Source organism: Hordeum vulgare, chromosome 7H, assembly GCF_904849725.1.
Source record: "Hordeum vulgare subsp. vulgare chromosome 7H, MorexV3_pseudomolecules_assembly, whole genome shotgun sequence".
NCBI classification, from domain to species: domain Eukaryota; kingdom Viridiplantae; phylum Streptophyta; class Magnoliopsida; order Poales; family Poaceae; genus Hordeum; species Hordeum vulgare.
In genome coordinates, this window is record NC_058524.1 from 257,536,978 (window position 1) to 257,561,270 (window position 24,293).

The window sequence follows — 24,293 nt, forward strand, 5'->3', positions numbered from 1 at the left end:
CTCAACGCAAACACGAAATATCAATTATTTATGTTCAACACTAATACCGATGGTAGAGGGAGCGTGTGACGTTTGATCACATCAGCCTTGAAATTTCTTCCAACACCCATCATCACCTCAGCCTTGCTAGTATCCGTTTATTCCGTAGCTTTTATTCCGAGTTACTAATACTTAGCAACCGAACCGGTATCTAATACCCTGGTGCTACTAGGAGTACTAGTAAAGTACACATCAATATCATGTATACCCAATATACTTTTGTCGACTTTTCCAGCCTTCGCATCTACCAAGTAACTAGGGTAGTTCCGCTCCAGTGCCCATTCCCCTCATAATAGAAGCACTTAGTCTCAGGTTTTGGGTTTAACCTTGGGTTTCTTCACTGGAGCGGCAACTGGTTTGCCTTTCATGAAGTATCCCTTCTTGCCCTTGCCCTTCTCAAAATAAGTGGTTTTACTAACCATCAACACTTGATGATCCTACTTGATTTCTACGTTCGCGGTGTCAAATATCGCGAATAGCTCAAGGATCAACATCTCTATCCCTGATATGTTATAGTTCATCACGAAGCTTTGTAGCTTGGTGGTAGTGACTTTGGAGAACTATGTCAATCACTATCTTATCTGGAAGATCAACTCCCACTCGATTCAAGCGATTGTAGTACTCAGACAATCTGAGCACATGCTCAATGATTGAGCTTTTCTCCCTTACTTTGTAGACAAAGAGTCTTGTCGGAGGTCTCACCTCTCAACACGGGCATGAGCCTGAAATCTCAATTTCATCTCTTATGTCCCACAACGTTCGTAACGTCTTCAATGCCTCCATTCTAAGCCGTTTAAGCATTAAACACTGAACTATCATGTACTCATAAAAAAACGTGTATGTCACATGTTAGCAACATCCACACACGAGACTCGGGGTTTCGCACACCGAGCGGTGCATTAAGGACATAAGCCTTCTGCGCAGCAATGAGGACAATTATCAGTTTACGGGCCCAGTCCGCATAATTTCTACTATCATCTTCCAACTAAATTTTCTCTAGGAACATATCAAAAACAGTAGAGCTATAGCGCAAGCTGCAATATAATTTATAAAGACCTTTTGACTATGTTCATGATAATGAGTTCAATTAATCATATTACTTAAGAACTCCCACTCAATTTGACATCCCTCTAGTCATTCGAGTGCCGCATGATCCAAATTCACTAACTCAAGTTCGATCATCACGTGAGTTGAGTTTAGCTTCAATGGTGAACATTTCCATGTTGATCATATACACTATATGACTCATGCTCGACCTTTCGGTCTCTTATGTTCCGAGGCCATGTCTGTACATGCTAGGCTTGTCAAGTTTAACCCGAGTGTTCTTCGTGTGCAACTGTTTTGCACCCGTTGTATGTGAACATAGAGTCTAGCACACCCGATCATCACGTGGTGTCTCGAAACGACGAACTGTCGCAACGGTGCACAATCGGGGAGAACACATTTTTATCTTGAAATTTTAGTGAGGGATCACCTTATAATGCCACCGCCGTCCTAAGCAAAACAAGGTGCATAATAGTATTAACATCACATGCAAATCACAAGTGGCATGATATGGCCATGAACTTGTGCTTCTTGATCTCCATCACCAAAGCACCGGCATGATCTCCATCGTCACCAGTGCCACACCATGATCTCCATCATTGTGCTGCCATCGAGGTTGTCGCTCTAACTAAGCTGCTACTACTAAATCTACTACTAGCGATAAAGCAAAGCATCTCCAAGCGCAAAATAATTAAAGACAACCCTATGGCTCCTGCCGGTTGTCGTGGCATCGATGTGCAAGTTGATATTTAATTATTACAACATGATCATCTCATACATACAATATATCATATCATGTCTTTGGTCATAGCACATCACATGTATACCCTGCAATAACAAGTTAGACGTCCTCTAATTTGTTGTTGCATGTTTTACGTGTCTGCTATGGGTATCTAGTATGATTCCATCTTACTTACGCAAAACCAGAACGGTGATATGCAAGTTGCTATTTAACCTTTTCCAAGGACCGCCTCGGTCAAATCGGATTTAACTAAAGTTGAAGAAACAAACACCTGCCAGTCATCTTTATGCAACAAGTTGCATGTTAGTCGATGAAACCGGTCTCTCGTAGGCGTACGAGTAATGTTGGTCCGGGCAGCTTCAATCCAACAAAACCGCCGAATCAAGAAAAGACTAAGGAGGGCAGCAAATTGAACATCAACGCCCACAAACTCTTTTGTGTTCTAGTCAATATATCATCTGCGCATAGACCTATCTCATGATTCCATTGTTGGGGAACATCGCATAGGAAACAAAAAAATTCCTACACGCACACAAGATCTATCCATGGTGATGACCATCTATGAGAGGAGAGAGTGTATCTACATACCCTTGTAGATCACTAAGCGGAAGTTTATATAACGCGGTTGATGTAGTCAAACATCTTTGCGATCGAATCACGATCCATCCCGCGATCTCATCATGATCCGTCCCGCGATCTCATCACGATCCATCCCGCAATCTCATCATGATCCATCCCGATCTAGTGCCGAACGGACGACACCTCCGCGTTCAGCACACATACGGCTCGATGACGTCTCCTCCTTCTTGATCCAGCAAGAGAGGAAGGAGAAGTAGGTGGGATCTCAAATAGCACGACGTCATGGTGGATATGATGGTGGAACAATGCCAGTAGGGCTTCGCCAAGCGCTGTCGGAATCGATGTGGGGGAGAAAACGAAGTTATAGGAGAGGTAGGGCTTCCCCGGGGGCATGTGAATTGGTGTGCTAAGCCCCTCCCCCTCCCCCACTATATATAGGAGGCAAGAGGGAGGGCTGGGTCACAGCCCTAGCCCCTCTTCCAAGGAGGGGGCATGGGCCTAGGAAGATTTCCTCCCTCCCCAAGGCACCTAGGAGGTGCCTTCCCCTTTAGGGACTCCTCCCTCCAAATCGCATGGGCCCTTGGGGCTAGCCCAACAAGGCTTGGACGCCACCTTACAGTCCATGCATGTCCTAGGGGCTGGAGGGACCCTTCTGTACTCCTCCGGAACCCTCCGGAACATTCCAGAAGCTTTCGTGTACAATACCGATAAAACCAAAACTTTTCTGGTAGCCAAAATAGGACTTCCCATATATAAATCTTTACCTCCGTACCATTACGAAGCTCCTCGTCACATCTAGGACCTCATTCGGGACTCCGAACAACATTTGGTCACCAACGTCCAAATCCCAATACTACTCTAGCGTCACTGAACGTTAAGTGTGCACATCCTACGGGTTCGAGAACTATGCAAACATGACCGAGACACCTCTACGGTCGATAAACAATAGCGGGACCTGGATGCCCATGTTGGTTCCTACATATTCTAAGAAGATATTTATCGGTTGAACCACGATATGAAGGATTCAATCAATCTCGTATACTGTCCCTTTGTCCATCGGTATGTTACTTGCCCGAGATTCGATTGTCGTTATCTCCATACCTAGTTCCATCTCGTTACTGGCAAGTCTCTTTACTCGTTCCGTAATACAAGATCCCGTTACTAACTCCTTATCCACATTGCTTTCAAGCTCATTGTGATGTTGTATTACCGAGTGGGCCCAGAGATACCTCTCCATCATACGGAGTAACAAATCCCAGTCTCGATTCACGCCAACCCAATAGACACCTTTGGAGATACCTGTAGAGCACCTTTATAGTCACCCAGTTACGTTGCGACATTTGATACACATGAGGGTATTCCTCCGGTGTTCGAGAGTTGCATGGTTATAGGAATAGATACATTGGGATGCAGAAAATAGTAGGAATGAACTCACACGATCATATACTATGTTCATAGTTTGGGTCTTGTCCATCACATCATTCTCCTAATGATGTGACCCCATTATCAAGTGACAACACTTGTCTATGACCATGAAACCTTGACCATATTTGATCAACGAGCTAGTCAACTAGAGGCTCACTAGGGACAGTGTGTTGTCTATGTATCTATCCATGTATTTGAGTTTCCAATCAATACAATTCTAGCATGGATAATAAATGATTATCATGAACAAGTAAATATAATAATAACCAATTTATTATTGCCTCTAGGGCATATTACCAACAGGGAAAAGGAAACCGTGGCAGCCCGCCCCACCGACGTCACACTTTGCTAACTTAAGCAGAAGCCAGGCAAGACGCTTCAAGAGTACATCCGTCACTTTCATTTGGCAGAAGGAAGGCTTCATGGGCTACTTGCTGCCTTAGTCATCACAGATTTCTACCTGAATGGCCGTTGTGCTCGGGTCAGTGAAGCGATGGCAACTCACTAGGTGCATACTGTGGCAGAGTTCCATGCTCTTGCGTATAGGTTCGCCTGGGTAGGGGTAGCTAGTTGCCTGAGGGGGTTGGCCGACGCCATTTTGGTGCTTCGAGGTTCGGGACCATGGTGCCTCGGGCGTTCATGAGACCAGAGCTGTTCGGGAGGCTGCTCGAGCTCAAGAATTTCTTCATCATCAACTTCAGATGGGCTAGAGATGGGTCCCACATGATCAATGTGGACTTTGACCTAGCCGGTTCCCAACAACCCAGTAAAAGAAGAACACCTCTAGAGTCAAGACTCGACAACTCGCATGAGGGATAAGTTAAGTAATGCTACATCGACAGAAACCTTCTATTGTCTCTTGAGCTTGCGTTCGTTTTTCCCTTGAAGAGGAAAGGGTCATGCAGCACAGGAGCTGTAAGTATTTCCCTCAGTTTGAGAACCAAGGTATCAATCCAGTAGTAGAATATCGTCAAGATTGATTGCACCCAACGCTATAAAGGGGTTGTCAATCCCTTCAAGATTGATTGCAAAGTAAGATCTGAAGGTGGAAAGTGCAACGAAGTAAAAGAGTAACGCTGAAAATATGGTGTGAAGTAGACCCGGGGGCCATAGTGTTCACTAGAGGCTTCTCTCAAAATAGCAAATATTACGGTGGGTGCACAAATTACTGTCGAGCAATTGATAGAACCGCGCAAAGTCATGACGATATCTAAGGCAATGATCATACATATAGGCATCACGTCCGAGACAAGTAGACCGATACTTTCTGCATCTACTACTATTACTCCTTACATCGACCGCTATCCAGCATGCATCTAGTGTATTGAGTTCATGACAAACAGAGTAACGCCTTAAGCAAGATGACATGATGTAGAGGGATAATCTCAAACCAATGATGAAAACCCCATCTTTTTACCCTTGATGGCAACAACACGATGCGTGCCTCGCTACCCCTTCTGTCACTGGGTGATGTCACCGCACGGTATGAACCCAAAACCAAGCACTTCTCCCGTTGCAAGAATCATAGATCAAGCTAGCCAAACAAAACCCACAACTCGAAGAGAATTACAAGGATATGAAATCATGCATATAAGAGATCATAAGAAACTCAAATAAGATCATAGATAATCTAATCATAAATCCACAATTCATCGGATCTCGACAAACACACCGCAAAAGAAGATTACATCGGATAGATCTCCATGAAGATCATGGAGAACTTTGTATTGAAGATCCAAGAGAGAGAAGGAGCCATCTAGCTACTAGCTCTGGACCCGTAGGTCTATGGTGAACTACTCACGCATCATCGGAGAGGTCATGGTGTTGATGAAGAAGCCCTCCGTATCCAAATCCCCCCTCCGACAGGGCACCAGAACGCGCCCCAGATGGGATCTTGCGGAGACAGAAGCTTGCGGCCGCGGAAAAGTACTTTCGATGATCTCCTGACTTTTTTTGGAATTTTTGGGAATATGTAGGCGAAAGACCTAGGGCAGAGGTGGCCCAGGGAGCCCACAAGCCTGGGAGGCGCGGCCCCCTGGCCGCGGCCAGGGGGCTTGTGGGGTCCCTGGTGCCCCATGCCCTGGTTCTCAGGTTCCCCGATCTTCTTCTGTTTTGGAAAAAAATCTTTTTGGAAGTTTCGTTCCGTTTGGACTCCATTTAAAATCCTCCTATGAAAAGGGTCAGAAACACGGAAAAAACAGGAACTGGCACTTGACACCGAGTTAATAAGTTAGTCCCAAAAAAGATATAAAAGGCATACAAAACATCCATAGTTTGACAAGATAATAGCATGAAACCATCAAAAATTATAGATACGTTGGAGACGTATCAAGCATCCCCAAGCTTAACTCCTGCTCGTGCTCAAGTAGGGAAGTGATAAAGACTAAATATTTGATGTGGAATGCTACCTAGCATAGTTGTCCTTTGTAACTTCATTCTTGTGACATGAATGTTCAGATCCTTAATATTCAAAACAATAGTTTGCTATTGACATGAAAACAATAATACTTCAAGCAAACTAGCAAGGTAATCATGAACTTTCAAAATAACAAGGCCAAGGAAAGTTATCCCTACAAAATCATATAGTCTGGCTATGCTCCATCATCCTCACACAACTAATGTAAATCATGCACAACCCCGGTATTGGCCAAGTAATTGTTTTCGCACTCTTACTTTCTCAAACTTTTATAACTATCACGCAATACATGAGTGTGAGCCATGGATATAGCACTATAGGGGGAATAGAGTGTGGTGGTGGTTGTGAGACAAAAAGGAGGAGATGGTCACATTGACTCGGCGTATCAAAGGGCTATGGAGATGCCCATTAATAGATATCAATGTGAATGAGTAGGGATTGCCATACAAAGGATGCACTAGAGCTATAAGTATGTGAAAGCTCAAAAGGAGAACTAGTGGGTGTGCATCCAACTTGATTGCTCACGAAGACCTAGGGAAATTTTGAGAAAGCCCATCATTGGAATATACAAGCCAAGTTATATAATAAAGATTCCTACTAGTATATGGTGGTGACAAAACGAGAGGCTCTCAATCATGGAGAACATGGTGCTATTATGAAGCACAAGTGTGGAAAAAGGAAGTAGCATTGTCCCTTCTCTCTTTTTCTCTCTTCTATTTTTTTATTTGGGCTCTTGGCCTCTTTTTCACATGGGACAATGCTCTAATAATGATGATCATCACACTTTTATTTACTCACAGCTCAAAGCTTAGAATGATGATGACTGTATGGGAAATGCCTCCCGTAGTGTACCGGGATGTGCAACGATCTAGCTTGGCGTATGCCGTTGAAACATCTCGCTAGCTATCTTACCATCATGCAATGGCAATATGAGAGTGGCGGCACAAGTCATGAGATGGAACGGTGGGAGTTGCATGGCAATACATCTCGAAATGGCTATGAAAATGCCATAGTAGGTAGGTATGGTGGCTGTTTTGAGGAAGGCACATGGTGGGTTTGTGTACCGGCGAAAGTTGCGCGGCGCTAGAGAGGCTAGCAATGGTGGAAGGTGAAAGTGCATTTATACCATGGACTCACATTAGTCATGAAGAAATCACATACTTGTAGCGAATTTTTTTATTAGTAATCGAAACAAAGTGCTAAACGCATACTCCTAGGGGAAGGGTTGGTAGGTGTTCACCATCGCGCGATCCCGACCTCAACACAAAGGATGACAATCAATAGATCAATTATGCTCCGACTTCCTAACATAGCGGTTCACCATACGTGCATGCTACGGGAATCACTAACTTTAACACAAGTATTTCTAGATTCACAACACCCTACAAACGTAACTCTGAATATTACCAATTCCATGTCTCAAAACTAATTGAGAGGAATCAAGACTTCTCTTTCTACTCAATGCACATGAAGATGGAGGTTTTTGTATCCTGTTTGGGTACCTATCACCTTTGGGACTACTTTCATAGCATAAGCCAACTACCAAGTCACGCACTGCCGTGCTCTAAAAGATCTAAGTGAAGCACATAGAGCAAAATTATCTAGCTCAAAAGACACAAGTGAAGCACGATGAGAATTCTAGCAAAATCATGATGAGTGCATGTCTCTCTCTAAAGGTGTGCAGCAAGGATGATTGTGACACAACAAAAATAAAATACTACTAAGATACAAGACGCTCCAAGAAAAAAACATATCATGTGGTGAATAAAAATATAGCTCCAAGTAATGTTACCGATGGATTGAAGACGAAAGAGGGGATGCCTTCCCGGGGCATCCCCAAGCTTAGGCTTTTTGGTGTCCTTGAATTTGGCTTGGGATGCCTTGGGCATCCCCAAGCTTGCGCTCTTTCCACTCCTTATCTCTTTGTCCATGAGAACATCACCCAAAACTTGAAAACTTCACAACACAAAACTTAAACAGAAATTCGTGATATGATTAGCACAAGAAAACAAACTACCTCCTCTTTAGGTACTGTAGCAAACTTGAATTCTATTTATATTGGTGTTAGGCTACTGTATTCTCACTTTTTCATGCCTAGTACCCCCGATACTATCCATAGTTTCATCAAAACAAGCAACCAACTCAACAAAAACAGAATATGTCAAAAATAGACCAGCCTGTAGCAATCTGTATACTTCGTATACTTCTGCTACCTCACAAATTCTGAAAAAGTACGACTGCCTGGGAAAAAGTCATATCAAACAGCAGCAAAAATAATCAAGTCAAAAGATCTTTCTGAATAAAAATGAAAAATCATCTCGTGAGTGAAAAGTTTCTGTCTTTTTGCAGCAGGATTAAACAACCATCCCCAAGACTACTCATAAAGGTTTTGCTTGGCTCAAACACAAAAACAAACACAAAAGACACAATCATAACAAAATTATGATAGTGTGGATGCAACAAAACAGAAAGAAAAAGAAATAAATTCATCGGGTTGCCTCCCAACAAGCGCTATTGTTTAACGCCCTTAGCTAGGCATAAGGCGATAGAATCACGTATCGTCGTCTTTGGTGCTCAAACCATAAGTGGCCCTCATCATGGATTCATAAGTCAATCTTATTTTCTTTCTAGGAAAGTGCTCCATGCCCTTCTTTAAAGGAAACTGAAATCTAATATTCCCTTCCTTCATATCGATGATAGCACCGATAGTCCTTAGGAAAGGTCTACCAAGAATAATAGGGCATGTAGGATTGCAATCAATGTCAAGCACAATGAAATCCGCGGGTACATAGTTCCTATTTGCAATAATAAGAACATCATTGATCCTTCCCATGGGTTTCTTGATAGTAGAATCCGCAAGATGCAAATTAAGAGAACACTCTTCAATCTCATTAAAATCCAGAACATCACATAAAGACTTTGGAATCGTGGAAACACTAGCACCCAAATCACACAAAGCATTGCATTCATAGTTTTTGATTTTGATTTTGATAGTAGGTTCCCACTCATCATGAAGCTTTCTAGGGATAGAGACTTCCAATTCAAGTTTCTCTTCAAGAGATTTTATCATAGCTTCGACGATATGATCGGTGAAGGCCTTGTTTTGGCTATAAGCGTGTGGAGAGTTTAGCATGGATTGCATCAAGGAAATGCATTCAATCAAGGAGCAACTATCATAATTGAATTCCTTGAAATCCAAAGTAGTAATTTCTTTACTACTCAAAGTTTTAATATCTTCTACTCCACTTTCAATGCTTTTAGCATCAAGATAGACGGACTCCGAATCATTGGGGCATTTTTTAACCAAAGTGGATTCATATGCAGACCCATCATCATTAGGTTTGACAGAAGAAAACAAAGATTCAATGGGAGTCACACCAAGAAATTTAAGATCTTCGTGATTCTTATCACGAGAACACGTCTTTTTAAGCCATTCATGTCTAGCACGAATTTGGGCGGTTCTTTCTTTGCTCTCACTCATGGAAACACGCATAACTTTCAAAGTTTCATCCATATTGATCTTGGGAGGAGCGCATTTAACTTTCAAAGCATCAATATCACTAGACATTCTACAAACGATTGAAAATCTTTTGCGAATTGATAAACTCTTTGTTATTACTCTCTAGATCAGAGGGTAATCTATTGTAATTTCCATGAGTATTGTTGTAGGAGTTGCCAAAGTTATTAGAGGGGTTACTAGGAAAAGGCCTAGGAACATAGTTTCCTCTAAAAGCATTGTTGTTGCCAAAATTATTCCTACCAACAAAATTAACGTCCAAGCTAGCGTTCCTACTCTCAATCAAGGAATACAAGGGCATATCATTAGGATCTAAAGGAGCACTTCTACTAGCAACCAAGTTCATTAACTCATCCATCTTAGAACTCAACGAGTTAATTTATTCTATATCGTGTACCTTCTTACTAGTAGGTGACCCTTCAGTGTGCCATTGAGAGTAGTTCGTCATGATATTGTCTAGGAGTTTTGTGGCTTCTCCTAACGTGATTTCCATGAATGTTCCACCTGAGGCGGAGTCCAAGATATTTCTAGAAGCGAAATTCAAGCCAGCGTAGAAGATTTGTATAATCATCCAAAGACTCAAGCCATGAGCGGGACAATTTATAATCATCAATTTCATTCTCTCCCAAGATTGTGCTACATGTTCATGATCAAGATGCTTAAAATTCATGATATCATTACGGAGAGAGATAATCTTAGCCGGCGGAAAATAATTGGATATATAAGCATCTTTGCACTTATCCCAAGAATCGATACTATTTTTGGGCAAAGACGAAAACCAAGTTTTTGCTCGATCTCGCAACGAGAAAGGAAAAAAGCTTCAATTTAATCACATCATTATCCACATCTTTCTTCTTTTGCATATCGCAAAGCTCTATGAAGGTATTAAGATGGGATGCGGCATCTTCACTAGGAAGGCTGGAAAATTGCTCTTTCATAACAAGATTCAGCAAAGCGACATTGATTTCGTATGACTCCGCACTAGTGGCGGGAGCAATCGGAGTACTAATAAAATCATTATTATTAGTATTCGAGAAGTCACAAAGTTTGGTGTTTTCAATCATGCTGACTTCAGCAAGCAAGCAAGCACACAAGCAAACAAAGAGCAAGCGAGAGAAAAGGGCAAACGAAAAAGGCAAATGAAAAAGGCAAACATTTTTTTGTAAATTTTTGTTTTTCAGAAGTGGGGGAGAGGAAAACGAGAGGCAAAAAAGTAAATGCAAGAGATGAGTTTGCGACACTTACTTGGATGAGTTCTTGACTTGATCCTCCCCGGCAACGGCGCCAGAAATCCTTCTGCTACATCGACAGAAACCTTGTGTCGTCTCTTGAGCTTGTGTTGGTTTTTCCCTTGAAGAGGAAAGGGTGATGCAGCACAGGAGCAGTAAGTATTTCTCTCAGTTTGAGAACCAAGGTATCAATCCAGTAGGAGAATCTAGTCAAGTCTAGAGTACCTGCACAAACACAAAAGAGCTTGCACCCAACGCTGTAAAGGGGTTGTCAATCCCTTCAAGAATGATTGCAAAGTGAGATCTGAAGGCGGAAAGAGAAACGAAGTAAAAGAGTAAGGCTGAAAATATGGTGTGAAGTAGACCCGGGGGCCATAGTGTTCACTAGAGGCTTCTCTCAAAATAGCAAATATTACGGTGGGTGAACAAATAACTGTCGAGCAATTGATAGAACCGCGCAAACTCATGACGATATCTAAGGCAATGATCATACATATAGGCATCACGTCCAAGACAAGTAGACCGATACTTTTTGCATCTACTACTATTACTCCACACATCGACCGCTATCCAACATGCATCTAGTGTATTGAGTTCATGACAAACAGAGTAACGCCTTAAACAAGATGACATGATGTAGAGGGATAATCTCAAACCTATGATGAAAACGCCATCTTTTTACCCTTGATGGAAACAACACGATGCATGCCTCGCTACCCCTTCTGGCAGTGGGTGAGGTCACCGCACGGTATGAACCCAAAACCAAGCACTTCTCCCATTGCAAGAATTATAGATCGAGCTGGCCAAACAAAACCCACAACTCAAAGAGAATTACACGGATATGAAATCATGCATATAAGACATCAGAAGAAACTCAAATAAGATTCATAGATAATCTGATCATAAATCCACAATTCATCGGATCTCGACAAACACACCGCAAAAGAAGATTACAATGGATAGATCTCCATGAAGATCATGGAGAACTTTGTATTGAAGATCCAAGAGAGAGAAGAAGCCATCTAGCTACTAGCTATGGACCCACAGGTCTATGGTGAACTACTCACGCATCATCGGAGAGGTCATGGTGTTGATGAAGAAGCCCTTCGTATCCGAATCCCCCCTCCGAGAGGGCACCAAAACATGCCCTAGATGGGATTTTGCGGAGACAGAAGCTTGCGGCGGTGGAAAAGTACTTTCGATGATCTCCTGATTTTTTCTCGAATTTTTGGGAATATATAGGCGAAAGACCTAGGGCAGAGGTGGACCAGGGAGCCCACAAGCCTGGGATCCGCGTGCCCCCTGGCTGCGGCAAGGGGCTTGTGGGGTCCTTGTGGCTACATGCCCTGGTTCTCAGGTTCCCCGATCTTCTTCTGTTTCGGAAAAAATATTTTTGAAAGTTTCGTTCCGTTTGGACTCCGTTTAAAATCCTCCTCTCAAAAGGGTCAAAAACACGGAAAAAACAGGAACTGGCACTTGGCACTAATTTAATAAGTTAGTCCCAAAAAAGATATAAAAGGCATACAAAACATCCAAAGTTTGACAAGATAATAGCACGAAACCGTCAAAAATTATAGATACATTGGAGACGTATCAAGTACCTGTGTTAAAATTTATGTAGGCGTTAAGCCAATGACCTGTGCAAACCTGTGTCGAGAACCCTCGTTCTAGTGTGCAAAGGGTGACTATCCTGTTAAGATTCAAGTTTAAGAACTAGTCAAATGGTTGTGTTTATGGTTCTTCCAAAACACCATCCTAGATCCATAACTTAGGGAGTGGGATGTCGGGATCGCTCCCACTTTCGTTGGAGACTTTTCTACTTGTTGTTCTACTAAATTAGCACTTTTACCCTTATCTTGGAGAGTGTTCGATGAGTGAGCTTGTTGCTTGTGCAAGTTGGTTTAGCTCTTTGAGGCACCACATTTAAGAAGTTTTTCCCTCCCCATCGTTTTTGAAAAAGCACTGAGCACAAGGCAAGGATGCGTGGGCCACCAGCTAGTTTTGTTTGTTAATCTCAATGACAAGACTTGATCCGTTGCGAGGGTAGAAAGAAGTAGGCCTCATGTAAATACCCTCCTTCATGGTGCGCGAACTCTACCGTGCTAGGATTAGGGAGGGAAATTTGATAAAACTTCATGCTCCCGAATAAAATTTGAGTATTCGATATTTTTATTTTCGTTAATGGCATGTTTATTCATCCTTGTGGTATTTGTCTTGGCTCGATCCGTGGGTTGAAGCATTGTTTGGCTGTGTTAAATGTATAGTTGAACCGTGGGATTACCATTTGGTAGCTATTCGACTAGACAACATAGTGATACGTGTCCAACGCATCTATAATTTTTGATTGTTTCATGCTATTATTTTATCAATATTAGATACTTTATATGCAATTTTATATCATTTTTGTGACTAACCGATTAACTCGGTGCCCAGTGCCAGTTGCCGTTTTTGCCTATTTTTCGGTTTTTTGGAAAATCAATATCAAACGGAGTTCAAACGCGATGACATTTTTTGACAATTTTTTTAGACCTGAAGATACCCTAGAAGCTTCACGGGAGGACTACAAGACCTGCAAGGAGAAAACAAGGAAACATTGTGAGCCTTGGGCTAGGGCACGCCCTCATGTCTTGTGTGATCCTTTTGGCACCATCTCACCTAATTCCAGCACCATAAAATCCCAAATATTTTGAAACCTTGAGAGAACCACCTGAACCAATTTCTCCGCAGATGCAACTCTCTGTCCTTTCGCGATCAAGAGTCGAACACGTCTAATTGCACATGGAAACCAAATGGTGTTTTAAATGTAACCATTTCTGAAATATTACCTAAGCCACACGGGCATTGTAGAAACTATGCGTGATATGTGGATCATCCCACACGAGTCTTGTATGGCAAGCGTATGCCATGGATGATATCATTGCACACATTTGATGTATAATTAAATAGTGCAATTTAATTTTGCATCGGGCACCGTATCCTCTAAGCTCACGTGTGAGATAATGTGCTGCAAACCGTTTGTGATTTGATGTGTATCACCAACAGTTCAGTTCAGACCCCGTGTGCTCTTGCGGTAAATCACAAGAGGTAACTCTATGAGTGACATGTGCTTTCCCTTCTAGATCCCACACACTTAGTTTCTTGAACCGTGTTCTCTTAAATCGATATCACATTTGAAACACCCTGTAAAAAGAAAATTGGCTACGATATGTGCTACTTGTAAACTGCGCTGGGATTTTCCCTGAAGAGGAGAGGAGATGCAACACAGTGGAGATAATTATTTAACTCAATGAGAACCAAGGATATCGAACCAATAGATAGAGTATTAAGACAACTATCGTCATCAGCACCTGCACACAGAACCAAAACTTGCACCCTTGCGTGCAAGAGGGTTGTTAAGCCCCTTGAACTCTTTACTTGCAAGGATGAAATACTGATAGATACATAATAAAAATAAAAATAAAATCATAGAAAATAAATGGAAGCGATATTTTTGTAGTTTTTGTAATATAATTTGAGTAGACCCGGGGCCCATAGTTTTTGCTAGAGGCTTCCGTGTTGAAGATAGCATACGATGGGTAGAAAAATTATTGTTGGGTAATTGATAGAATAGCGTACAGTTATGACCTGTTATTCAAGGCATTGATCACGTATATAGGCATCACGTTCATAGGCAAGTAGACTGACTCCTACCTGCATCTACTACTATTACTCCACTCATTGACCGCTATCCAGCATGAATCTAGAGTATTAATTATGAAACATAGTAATACTTGGGACAAGATGACATGATGTAGACAAAGTAAACTCAAGCAATATGAATAAATTCCATCATTTTATCCTTAATGGCCGCAATACAAATACGTGTCAGGTCCCTTTCTATCACTAGGATTGAGCACCGCAAGATTGAACCCATGACAACACACCACTCCGAGTGAAGATAAATCAATCTAGTTGGCCAAATCGAACCGATAGATTGGAGAGCAATATGAAGCTATAATAATCATGCATAAAATAATTCAGAGAGAACACGATTAATATTCATGAATAATCTGATCATCAACCCACAATTCATCAGACCAACAAATACACCGCAAAGAAGATAACATTGAATAGATCACCGTGGGAATCGAGTGAACTTTGTATTGAAGATTAAAGAGAAAGAAGAAGCCATATAGGTACTATCCATGGACCCACAAGTTTGTGGTGGACTACTCATACAACATCATGGAGGCAACAAGGTTGATGTAGATGGCCTCTGTGACCGTTTCCCCCTCCGAGAGGGCACCAACAAAGGTCTCCAGATGGCCTCCCATCAAAAAATAAACTTACATCGGCGGAAAAAGTGTTTCACGTGACTCTCTGATGTTTTCCCAATATTTGAGAATTTATACGAGTGGAATTAGGTGAGACGGAGCCACAAGGGGCCCAGAAGGTAACATGTCGCATCCTGTTGCCTTGGTGTCTCCTCGTGCAGCTTCTGGCCTCCTTCCAAACCTTCCAGGTCCTCTTTTGTCCAGAAATAACTCATCAAAAAGTTTCGTAGCATTTGGGCTCCATTTGGTACTGGTTTCCTAAAATGCCAAAAACACGCAGAGAACAATAACTTGCACTTGGCACTGGTTTAATAGGTTAGTTCCCAAAAATGATGTAAAACAACATATAAATACATATAAACATCCAAGATTGATAATATAATAGCATGGAAGAATAAAAAATTATAGATACGTTGCAAACATATCAACATCCCCAAGCTTAATTCCTGGTTGTCCTCTAGTACTTAAATGGTAAAAACCTATTTTGCGACATGCTACCCAACGTGTAACCTCTTTTAGGTATGATCTTGAGAAACAATGAAATAATTAATATCAACATAATAATATCCATAAACATAAAGAACGTAATCATTCATATCAAAAATATAAAATCTTTAAAGAATGTTATTCCATACTCATTCTATCACATAAGTATGGCATGACTCATCCTCATAGCATAAGCATAAATCATGAGCACCTCGGTGTCAAGTTACGTAACTGGGTCGTACTTCTAACGCGCTTCAACATTTTCAACTTCACTCAATATATGAGCGTAAACCATGGATATGATATATGGGTGGAATAAATTATGGTGGTGGGGATCAAAAGAAGTTAAAGTGGAAAGAAAGTCTCACATCAACTAGGCGAACCAACATGCTATGGTGATGCCCATCAATCAATATCATTGTGAGGAGTAGTGATTACCATGAAACGGATGCACTAGAGCAATAAGTGTATTAAAGCTCAATGGAAGCTAAGTGTGTGTGCATCCAACTTGCTTTCTCATGAAGATCTCAGGCATTTTGAGGAAGTACATCATCGGAATATACAAGCAAAGTTCTATAATGAAAGATTTCCTCTAGCATATGAAAATGAAAAATCATGATACTCTATATGAAGAAGATGGTGCTCCCTCTAAGAACAAGTGTGGAAAAATAATATAATTGCACTGTCCCTTCTCTTATTTATTTTTTTCCGTCCAGAGTATCATCCTGACTTGCAGGGGAATCATAGTCTCCATCATCCTTTCCTCACTGGGACAGTGCTCTAATAATGATGGTCATAACTTTTATTTACTTACAACTCAATATGAAAACTATTATACAACATGACCATATATGAATGCCTCTCGCAGTGTACCGGGATGTGCAATGATCTAGCATAACATGTAGATAATGATGAACAGTGCCTTTGCCACAAATACCATGTCAGCTACATGATCATGCAAAGCAGTATGATGATGAACACACAAGTCATGAGATGGAATGGTGGAAGTTGCATGGCAATATATCTCGGAATGGCAATGGAAATGTTATGATACGTAGGTATGTTGGTTATTTGGAGGAAGATATAAGGTGGCTTGTGTTTGATAGAGCGTATCATATCACGGGGTTTGGATGCACCGGTGAAGGCTACACCAATCCTCTAGGTGAGAATGGGCAATGCACGAGTGGTAGCTCTCTTGAAGCAAAGTACTACTACATACCCCTAGGGAGAAGGTTGGTAGGAGTTAACCATCATGCACCATCGACCCAAACAACACATATAATTTTATTCAGACATAAGAACGCTCACACATCATCATCATGACATAAAAAATATTTGGATGAGTAATTAGTAACATGCTTTAATACCGATATTTCTACTAACAAACAACCATGTATTCATGTCCTCTCATATTACTACAAAATTATAATTAACCCATAGTTCTCTTTTAGCGAGCTACCTGAAAGTTTTTATTAAGTGAAGCATGGGAGTGCAATTCTTTCTATAAAATTTACACGTTGCAGAGCTCTAAAAGATATAAGGGAAGCATTAGAGCAACTACCTAGCTCAAAATATATAAGTAAAGAACATAGAGTATTCTGACAAATTATGATGAACATGTGTCTCTCTAAAATAGGTGTATCGGAAAACATGATTGTGGCAAACTAAAATAAAATCAAATGATAATATATGACGCTCCAAACAAAACACATATCATGTGATGAATAAAAATACAGCTCCAAATGAGACACCAATAAAATGGAGACGAAAGAGGGGATGCCTTTCGGGGCATCCCCAAACATAGACAGTTGGGTCTTCCTTGAATATTACCTTGGTTTGCCTTGGGCATCCTCAAGCGTAGGGTCTTGCCTCTCCTTATTCCTTCATCCATCATTGTCACATCCAAAACTTGAAAACTTCAGCACACAAAACTCAAGAGAAACCTCGTGAGATCCATTAGTATAATAGACAAATCATAAAATTTAGTTAATTTTATAAATTTATTCAAATTTAATTATTGCATAAGTTACTATATTGCAAAGTCTCCATGACTTATGTCCTCAATATTATCCATAACATCTTCAAAAAAGCAAAGTATGCAACCAAAATAAGAATCCTTCTAAAACAAAATAGTTTGTAATGATGAGCACTAAAACCATAATTTTGTAGCTCTGAAAATTCTGAGAAATAAAGAAAGCATGGGAATTTTTTTATATCAATGTGGTGTAAAAACTATAGATCAATAAGACGATCTAGTAAAGTCAGAGAAGTTCCACACTAGACATAAAATTTCTTGTTTTGCACATGATCAAATCTAATATCATCCAAATCACCCCAAAGGCTTTAGTTGGCCCAAACACTAATTAAAACAAAAAGCACAATCACTAATATATCAATAATCATGTCAACTCAAAATAACATGAGTTATAAAAAAAGATAACTCTTGGGTTGCCTCCCAACAAGCGCTATCGTTTTATGCCCCGAGCTAGGCATAATGCATAGTATCAAGTGTTATCATACCGCTTATAAATCTCCTCAATAACACATACATGCTTCCAATGAATTAAGGGGAGGCTTGATAATAGTACCCCTTATCATGTTTACAAAATTGGGATGCACACTAATCATTTTAAGATCTTTGTTTCTTTTAATAAGGGTGATACTAGTATTCTTAAGGACATACATAACTTTAGGATTTTTCTTGGGAGAAGTCATAGCATTTGTTTTAGAGAGCGTGAAAGCATTATTGTATCTTTCTATTTTAGTGTTTTCAAAGTAATACCTAACTTTGATCCAAATTGAGTGATGTGATTGTGGATCTTTTTATCTAATTCCTCAATGTGTTCTATGGTAGGCATTTTATTTTTAATAATTTCTAGCCTTTGCATAACATGCTCTAAAGTCAATGTTCTTTCATTAATAATAATAGGTGGTGATCCCACTAAATTTTCCATGGCATGGAAAGCATCTGAAGTACTACTAATTAAGAAATTACCTCCCCTAATCGTATCAAGCACAAATCTATACCAAGTAGTAATACTCACATAGAAATTATGAAGCTAGATGTTGGTGGATTCCCTACGACTTTATCTATTTTGAGCATCGCAAATACTGTGCGAAGCATATTTTAAATTTTCTCCTCCCCTTTGTTTAAAGATAAGCACATCATTCTTGGAGTACATGGAACAAGAGAAGAACTAGCCATAGTAACAACCAAACAAGTAAACTAGAAAATATAATTTTTTTTAATATTTTTGACCAAGGATGTATAAAGGCAAATAGAAAGTATAACAAGTGAATGATAATTTGTGTAAAGGAACCCGACAAGAACTTGATGATACTCCACGGCAACGGCGCAACAAATTCTTCATGCTACTTGTAAAATACATTGGGATTTTCCTCGAAGAGGAGAGGAGATGCAACATGGTTGAGATAAGTATTTACTCAGTGAGAATTGATACGTCCATATTGCATCATGCTTTTATATCGATATTTATTGCATTATGGGTTCTTAATACACATTATGGTACAATACGTATGCATTTCCTTTCTTATTTTACAAGGTTTACATGAAGAGGGCGAATGCCGGCAGTTGGAATTCTGGGCCGGAAAAGGAGCAAATCTGAGAGACATTTTGTGCACAACTCCAAAAGTCCTGAAAATTTATGGAGAATTATTTTGGAATATATAAAAAATATTGGGCGAAAGAAATACATCACGGGACCCACCAGGTGGCCACAAGCCAGGAGCCGCAACATACCCCCCTTGGCGCCCTCCAGAACCAATCTAGAGCTCTGACGGAGCTATTATGCCGGGGAAACTTCCCTTCCGGAGGGGGAAACCGAAGTCATCGTCAGCACCAACGATGATCTCATCGAGGGCGGGTCAATCTCCATCAACATCTTCATCAACACCATCTCCTCTCCAAACCCTAGTTCATCTCTTGTATCGATCTTTGTCTGAAAACCTCATATTGGTACCTGTGCGTTGCTAGTAGTGTTGATTACTCCTTGTAGTTGATGCTACTGGGTTTACTTGGTGGAAGATCATATGTTCAGGTCCTTAATGATTATTAATACTCCTCTGATTATGAACCTGAATATGCTTTGTGAGTAACTACGTTTGTTCCGAGGACATGGGATAAGTCTTGCTATAAGTAATCATGTGAATTTGGTATTCGTTCGATATTTTGATGAGAAGTATGTTGTCTCTCCTCTAGTGGTGTAAATTGAACATCGACTACATGACGCTTCACCATTATTTGGGCCTAGGGGAAGGCATTGGTAAGTAGTAAGTAGATGACGGGTTGCTAGAGTGACAACAGCTTAAACCCTAGTTTATGTGTTGCTTCGTAAGGGGCTGATTTGGATCCATATGTTTCATGATATGTTTAGATTTATCTTAATTCTTCTTTAGTAGTTCCGGATGCTTGTGAGAGAGGTTAATCATAAGTGGGAGATTTGTCCAAGTAAGGGCAGCACCCAATCACCGGTCCACCCACATATCAAATTATCAAAGTAACGAATGCGAATCATATGAGCACGATGAAAACTAGCTTGACAGAAATTCCCATGTGTCCTCGGGAGCGCTTTGCTTTATATAAGAGTTTGTCCAGGATTGTCCTTTGCTACAAAAAGTATTGGGCCAACTTGATGCACCTTTGTTACATTTTTTACTTGCTACCCATTACAGATTACCTTATCAAAAAACTATTGTTACTGATAATTTCAGTGCTTGCAGAGAATACCTTACTGAAAACCGCTTGTCATTTCCCTCTGCTCCTCGTTGGGTTCGACACTCTTACTTATCGAATGTACTATGATAGATCCCCTATACTTGTGGGTCATCAAGTCTCTTTTTTGGTGCCGTTTCCGGGGAGTGAAGCGCCTTTGGTGAGTGGAACTTGGTAAGGAAAAATGTATATATTGTGCTGAAATTTAATGTTACTTGTCACTATGGAAAATAATCCTTTGAGGGGCTTGTTCGGGGTATCTTCACACCGACCGGAAGCACAAAGAGATGCTCCTGAATGTGCTGCACCTACTGAAAATATTTATTATGAAATTCCTTCGGGTATGAAAGAAAAACTGCTAGCTAATACTTATGCAGGAGATGGAACACTACATCTTGATTTGCATCTAATCTATGTGGATGAAGTTTGTGGATTATTCAAACTTGGAGGTCTGCCTGAGGATGATGTCAAGAAGAAGGTGTTTCCTTTATCTTTGAAGGAGAAGGCATTGACGTGGTATACTCTATGTGATGATATTGGATCATGGAACTACAACCGATTGAAATTGGAATTTCATTAGAACTTTTATCCTATGCATCTGGTTCATCGTGATCGGAAGTATATATATAATTTTTGGCCTCATGAAGGATAAATAATTGCTCAAGCTTGGAGGAGGCTTAAGTCGATGTTATATTCATGCCCCAATCATGATCTCCCAAGAGAAACTATTATTCATAATTTTATGCTATGCTCTCTCGTAATGATCAATCCATGCTCGATAATTCTTGTGTTGGTTCCTTTATGAAGAAATATATTGAATTCAAATGGGACTTATTGGAAAGAATTAAATGCAACTCTGAAGATTGGGAACTCAATGAAGGTAATGAGTCAGATATAAGCCTTAAGTTTGATTGTGTTAAAACCTTTATAGACACCGATTCTTTTCGTGATGTTAGCACTAAATCTGGACTTGAGTCTGAGGTAGTAGCTTCATTTTGTGAATCTGTTCATGTTGATCTCCCCAAAGAGAAGTGCTTTACATATCATCCTACCATTGAAGTTAAAGTGGTTGAACCTATTAAAGTTGAATAGGAAACTATTATTTATGATGCTGATCCTGTTATTCCTACTGCTTATATTGAGAAACCACCCTTTCATGTTAGGATAAAGGAGCATGCTAAAGCTTCTACTTTGGTTCGTAAGAGTTGTACTAGAACACCTATACCTCCTGAACAAATTAAATTTGAACCTAATATTTCTATGGTTAAAGATCCCTTGGTTGATAATATTGATGGGCATGTGATTCATTTTTCTGATGAAGCTGCTAGAATTGCTAGACCTGATACTAAAGGTAAACATAGACCTACTGTTGGTGTGCCTCTTGTTTCTATTAAAATAGGAGATCATTGCTATCATGGCTTATGTTATGTGGGTGCTAGTGTGAGTGCAATTCCCTTTACCTTATACCAAGAAATTATGAATGATATTGCACTAGCTGAATTGGAAGAAATTGATGTTACCATCAACCTTGCTAATAGAGATATTATTGCACCAATTGGGATTGTGAGAGATGTTCAAGTCTTGTGTGGGAAAATAAAGTATCCTACTATTTTTCTTGTTCTTGGTTTCCCACAAGATTATTTTTTGTCCCATTATATTCGGTAGACTCTTCTTGAATACTGTTAATGCTAAGATTGATTGTGATAAAGAAACGGTCACTGTATCTTTCGGGGATGTGTTACATGAGTTCAGTTTCTCTAAATTTTGTCGACAACCCCATGATAAAGAATTGCCTAGTAAGCAAGAAATTATTTGCCTTGCTTCTATTGCTGTGCCTCCAATTGATCCCTTAGAACAATATTTGCTAGATCATGAAAATGATATGCATATGAATGAAAGAAATGAAATAGATAAGATTTTCTTTGATCACCAGCCTATTTTAAAACACAATCTATGTGTTGAAATACTTTGGGATCCTCCTCCACCCAACGGTGATCCCGTGTTTGAGCTTAAACAATTACCTAATACTCTGAAGTATGCTTATCTTGATGAAAAAGAGATATATCCTGTTATTATTAGTGCTAACCTTTCAGAGCATGAAGAAAAGAGATTATTGAAAACTTTGAGGAAGCACTGTGCCTCTATTGGATATACTCTTGATGATCTTAAGGGCATAAGTCCCACTCTATGTCAGCACAAAATCAATATGGAGCGAGATGCTAAACCAGTTGTTTATCACCAATAATGATTAAATCCTAAAACGAAGGAAGTGGTAAGGAATGAAATACTAAAGCTATTGGAGGCAGGTATAATTTATCCTATTGCTGATAGTAGATGGGTTAGTCACATTCATTGTGTCTCTAAAAGGGGAGGTATTACCGTTGTTCCTAATGATAAAAATGAATTGACCCCGCAAAGAATTGTTACAGGATATAGAATGGTAACTGAATTTTAGGAAATTAAATAAAGCTACTAGGAAATATCTTTACTCGCTACCTTTTATTGATCAAATGCTAGAAAGACTATCCAAACATACACATTTTTGCTTTCTAGACGGTTATTCTGGTTTCTCTCAAATACGTGTGTCAAAAGAGGATCAAGAGAAGACAACTTTTACTTGCCCTTTCGGTACCTTTGCTTATAGACGCATGTCTTTCGTTTTTGATGATGATTGTGTGGAAGTATTTGAAATTCTTAAGAGAACCTTGATCACTGCACATGTTGTTGAACCACCTGCTTGGAACCTACCTTTTGAAATTATATATGATGTGAGTGATTATGCTGTTGGTGTTTTTCTAGGGGAAAGAGTTGATAAGAAGTTAAATGTCATCCATTACGCTAGTAAAACTCTAGACAGTGCTTAAGGAAACTACGCTACCACTGAAAATGAATTTTTAGCAGTTTTGTTTGCTTGTGATAAGTTTAGACCTTATATTGTTCATTCCAAGGTAACTGTTCACACTGATCACGCTGCTATTAAATACCTTATGGAAAAGAAGGATGCTAAACCTAGACTTATTAGATGGGTTCTTCTGCTACAAGAATTTGCTCTGCATATTATTGATAGGAAGGGCGCTGATAACCCCGTAGCAGATAACTTGTCTAGATTAGAGAATGTTCTTGATGACCCACTACCTATTGATGATAGCTTCCCTAATGAACAATTAGATGTCATAAATTCTTCACGCAGTACTCCTTGTTATGCTGTTTATGCTAACTACATTGTTGCTAAATTTATACCACCTAGTTTCACATACCAACAAAACAAAAGGTTCTTCTATGATTTAAGACACTAATTTTGGGGCGATCAACACCTTTATAAAGAAGGAGTAGATGGTATTATTATATGTTGTGTACCTGAGCATGAACAGGGATAGATCCTACACAAGTGTCACTCCGAGGCCTATGGAGGACATCACACTGGAGATAGAACTACACACAAGGTATTACAATCTGGTTTTTACTGGCCTACTCTCTTCAAGGATGCTCGTAAGTTTGTCTTGTCTTGTGACAAATGTCAAAGAATTGGTAATATTAATAAACATCAGGAAATGCCTATGAATTACTCTCTTGTCATAGAACTATTTGATGTTTGGGGTTTTGATTATATGGGAGCTTTTCCAAAGTCCAATGGGTATACTCATATTCTAGTTGCTATTGATTATGTTACTAAGTGTGTAAAATCTATTCCAACTAGTAGTGTTGATCATAACACTTCTATTAAAATGCTGAAAGAAGTTATTTTCCCTATATTTGGAGTCCCTAGATATT